Genomic DNA, 5,295 nt, shown 5'->3' on the forward strand with positions numbered 1-5,295 from the left:
CCCAACGGCCAGCCGCACTTCGCTGCCAACAGCGCGAGCGGCAGTGTTCACCCCGCGCAGGCCAAAGATGCTGTCCCCGAGGGAACAGGACCTCCTCACTGCGGGGGTGCCCTGTGAAGACCGACCCTCATGCTGGCCACGGCAGAGGAGGCAAGGGCAGCTCCAGGCACGACAAGAGTGCCCGGGGCTGCCACCTCAACCCAACACCAGCTTTCCATGAGAAACAAAAGCTTTTTTTCAAAAACACAAATCAATGTTTTTTTGGGGTGTCCTTTAAAAACCTTGAATTTAAACCAAAGAAATAAAGAAACCAACATAATAAAGGAATAAATAAAGAAACAAATCAGAATATCTACCCTGGTTATGGCCGTTCTTACGCCAATCTCCTGCAAGGTGCTCCAGGCCCGTGGCCTCTGCTTGTAGTTTGGGTTTGGTTTGGGGTTGATTATTTATTTCTTATGTAATTTTGGTTTTGATCGTTTGTTTTCAGGTCCCCAGGATAAGTGTGAGGAAAATCAGAGAAATGATGGAGAGCTGCAGCCACACAGAATACCGACAGAGCTTTTACCTGACCCTGCACTCTGAGGGTTTGCTCTTCCACGGGCCCCCCTACCTGATCCTCTTGCTGCCGCCACGGCTGCCAAAAAAAACGCTGCTGGAAAACCTGGCCGTGGAGAAAAGGAGAAGGGTAAAGAAAGAAGCCAGCGGGTACCGCGAGTCTCTGTGGGGCGGCCACCAAGGGCACGGCATTTCCACAGGTCGCCATCCCGGCTCTCTTTGCCATTGACAGACACTGATTTTAGAAAGAGCTGTGCCCTCGCCAGGTGCCTGCTGCCGGTGGTCTCTGCCGGCACAAAGGTGGCCCAAATCCCCTTGGCAGAAGAGGAACACAGTGGCACGTGCCGCTGATGGCGCGCCTCGCCACGGCATGTTGCAGAAGCCGAGGTGCCAGGGTGGCTAGACTAGCGGCAGAGCCTGCAGCACTCAGCTTACGTCTCCGTACTCACAAACGTCTAGGGTCAGCCCGCTCCACAAACAACGAGGGAATTCTCCTCTTTGCTTATTTGCAAGTGATAATAACGTGCTGATCTACTGACATCGCAGTAATGGAAAATATGAGCAGGTCCTCATGTCAAGATCACAGATTTGCTGGGATCAAGCAGAAAAAACTCACTGGAATGTAATTTAAAAAAGGAGGGAGGGAGGGAGGAAGGAAGGAAGGAAGGAAGGAAGGAAGGAAGGAAGGAAGGAAGGAAGGAAATAGGGAAGGAGGGAAGGAAGGAAAAAGCTCTTGAAAGCAAAACAGCCACAGATCAAGGAGCTCTAAGAGATACACCCGGCTATTGGGGGACTGAGCCCCTACAGATGAATGAAATGCTGCTAGCAAGATTGCAAATTTAGTTTCCTTACTTAATTGGTATTCAAAAAATCTGCCAGAGGATCTGACTTTAAATGTATGCATTTTAGAAGCGCAATGGCAAGGCCCAGGTGATCAGCAAGTCCAAACCCCCTTGCTACAAAGCCAACAAACCCCTTGGAGGTTCCTGGTCCCTGGGGAGCTCCAACCGCTCCTGGCAACCGACAGGACAACCCCAGGGGTAGTCACCACCTCAGAACCTGCCCCTTGAGTGGGCTCCAGGATTTTGATTACAGCTGCTTTGCAATGCTGAAGAACCACAGAAAAACAACTGAGGCAACAGAAAAAGAGAACAGCAAGGTAGTGGAATAGAGTGAGACCCAGAGAAACCAGCAGACTACAAGCCCACTACCTCTAGCACTATCGTTTCAGCTACACGTAGTCTATCAAGGGGAAAGGAGCAGAGAACTAGGCTAGAGTCACTTGAAGCTACTGAAAACATCAATTAAAAAAAGACATACTTGCATTTAAATATGGTAATAGGGCTGTTGGGGGAAAAAGAAATAGTATAGGTAAATGTATGCACAGCTACTCCAGGCTGCTGTCTGCTCCTGCTCCCCATGAGCAGAGCCCACATATCGCCTGGGAAATCCTGTTCTTTAATGCAGATGTGGATTTTTGTGGATTTATTATGTTGATGAAATGCTACAGTGGAGCGGGATGCAGAAGGAAGCACATCCAGCCTGAGGGATATTACAACCAACAACCCAAGGGCTAAATCCCCTCTTGCTGGTGATGGTGCCACTGACCCTGGTAGGGTCTCCCAACATACATTTAGGCCTGGAGTTACAATATGCTGGAGTGAGAAGACCTCAGTGTTAGAGTCAAACCAACCTCCAAACAGCAGGGAAAGCATGTGCAGGACAAGGTCTGAGGCTCTGGGGCTTTGTTTTCATGCAGAGCCATGCCCAGGTCAAGCCCTGAGCCCTCCCACAGTGGGGGAAGCAGGAGCAGAGCTGGCACCATCCTTAGAGCTTCTCCTCCTCTGCTCCCTGCCCACCACAGTGCATGTCCTCAGCGTTCCCATGTCACGCCAGGACCAGCTGGCCACCAGCAAATCTCTCGGTTGGAGGCTCCAGGTGCACCCTAAACCACTGCAAGGGATCAGAGGAGCTGTGGATTTTCCATGGAATAAAATGCCTCTGCCAAAACCAATCAAATACCCTTCAAATCACCAAGCTTCCCCTGAAAACAGCATAAAAAACAGGGCTGGAAAGTTTGTTTCTCTTGTTCAACTGCCAAGGACGCTCAGGATCTGTTTGAAATGCAGGACAAAAAGTTTTGCCATGCAAAAGAAGAATGAAATAACAAGGGTGGAGAAGGCACTCCACAGAAGGAGCCTGAACAAAGGACCTGTTATTGCATTCCAGTGGACAGATGTGTGAAAAATTAATCCCTCCACCCCCAAAGAAAGCTGTTATCCCAATTCTGAGATAAAAGCATCTGTGTGACATGGCCCTCCAAACAACTCAAGTCTGACTGGCTGCTCGTGCTCTGCTCAGCAACGTTGCAGCTTTCTGGCCGGAGCAGTAGTGATACAGCCCTTATGGCTGCAGCACCAGGAGATGGCAACAGGGATTGATGATTAAGATTGGCAAAAACCTGCTTACAATACAGACCCACAGGCTGGCTCCATCACTGGAGGATCCCTAAATCAATCCAACATACTGAAAGCAATCAATCCCCCACACTGAAATTACATTTTTCAGGCACTGCATTCATCAGCTCGTTCAGCCAGTAAGAAATTTCCCCGTCACCATGCTGCTGAGCACCTCTCCTACAAAGAAAGGCTGGGAGAGTTGGACTTGTTCAGCCTGGAGAAGAGAAAGCTCCGGGGAGACCTTATAGCACCTTCCAGTGCCTGAAGGGGCCTTCAAGGAAGCTGGGGGGGACTTTTAACAAGGGCCTTTAGTGATAGGACACGGGGTAATGGGTTTAAACTGGAAGTGGGGAGGTTTAGATTAGATATCAGGAAGAAATTCTTCCTGGAGAGGGTGGGGAGGCACTGGGACAGGTTGCCCAGAGAAGCTGTGGATGCCCCATCCCTGGAAGTGTCCAAGGCCAGGCTGGATGGGGCTTGGAGCAACCTGGTCTAGTGGAAGGTGTCCCTGCCCATGGCAGGGGGGTTGGAACTGGATGGGCTTTAAGGTGCCTTCCAGCCCAAACCGTTCTCTGATTCTATGATTGATGCTCTGCGAGGTCTCACAACTGCGCTTACTTTGGTACCTATGTGGTGGTTCAGTCCCAAACGCTCAGCAACGATTGGCAGCTGACACTGTCCCCACGTCACAGAGGGGATAAACGGGGCACAAAGAAGCAAGATGACTTGAGAAAGACATCTGCAGACAGCCAAGGGTGCAGCTGGGCTCTCAGAGGTTCTGGTCTCAAGTTCCACCACTAATCTCTGTAAAGCTCCTCGTACCAACCCTACAGCATTATTTAAGCACTTTGGTCACACTGTGTTATTCCCTCCCATTGTTTATAAACTTCTACACCAGTGCAGACTTCAGAGAATAGCACTACAGTGCAAATAATACTGAACCTCTTTTGCATACTGCAAGAAACCTCTGCCTCTGTCACCTTTCTGCCTGTCACACCATTTTATTAAAATTTGAGAGTTGAGGTATCTGTAGCTCCTTAGTGAAGCACTGGCAGACATTTCTACTGGTTTTCAGGCCCCCAGAAGGAACATGCTTGTTCATGGAGCCTCTTGCTGGTGCCCCAGACTGCAGGGATGCTTTGGCGAGGCTGCGTGCCAGCCCACGTTCCCCTCCCCTGGCATCAGGGTTCAAAACAGGGTGAAATGCAGCCGCCGTGCCCCAGCGGCACTGTCCCAGGTGCAGTTCCCCACACAGCAGTGGAGGTGGAAGTGATCTATCCCACTCTGACTGACAGGGACCCTGGCACAGGGCACTGGGGACACTTCCAAGGGCTGGAGCAGTGTTAGCTGGCCGAGCTCAACGTGTGATGTGCCAGCATCAGTGTTTTCCCTCAGCAACGACTGGGAAGTGCAGGCTTCTCCAGGAGACAGAGCTGTGGCCTTGGGGATACAGGACTGCTGGGCTTTGGGGGGGACCCTAGAGGCAACGGAGGGCTCTGGGGCAGTAGCAGGCTCTTGGCACCCTGTAGCCAGCTGCTGAGGAGCTTGCACGCTCCTGGTTCATTTTTAACAGGCAGCTTGGAGATAACAGGGTGCCAGGAATGGGTGCCTGGACCAGAATGGCTTGAAGCCAACGGAAGCATCGACCGCAGTGCGCTCAGGATCCCACCCCCAGTACAGGCAGGGCCCCGGCTCCCTCTGAGCCCTCTGCTCTCTGAAGTCAACTGGAAAATCAAAAAGGGTGGAGAGATCAATTAATTCATCGTGTTAGTTAAGACGCTCCAATTACGATCCCTGTCCTTTGTGTATCCACTGCTTGTAACTGCCTAGAGAAAACAAGATACAAAAGCTGTTCAAAAGGACAAAAGTGCCCGCTTTAGGCACTGCAATTAGAAGGTATTTTACAATAAATGTTTTGCGATGGGCTCACACTGTCCAGGAAAGCCCCGAGGATTCACATCAATTTCATGCTCTCTTATTGGTCTGAACAAGCTAAAGCCAGTATTTGGAGTTCAATTTTTCACAGATAAATTTTTCTGTTTCCTGCATCGATAGTTTCACTTTAAATACTGAGGCAACCTCGTGGGAGGGAGGATGGACACATCTGTTTGTAAATGCTTTGCCCTAAGGTCAGAGATTCAGTCAATGGCTGGCTGCAAGCAACTGCCTTCTCCAAGGCACAAATAAATTTGGGAGAAGGGGGATCACAGGGCAGCACGTGCCCAGGAGCGACGGGGCTGGATTTGGGCAGGCAGTACACAGGTCCACTGTCTCGCAC

Source organism: Eurypyga helias, unplaced genomic scaffold (genome assembly GCF_000690775.1).
Source record: "Eurypyga helias isolate BGI_N326 unplaced genomic scaffold, ASM69077v1 scaffold27082, whole genome shotgun sequence".
Classification (NCBI taxonomy): domain Eukaryota; kingdom Metazoa; phylum Chordata; class Aves; order Eurypygiformes; family Eurypygidae; genus Eurypyga; species Eurypyga helias.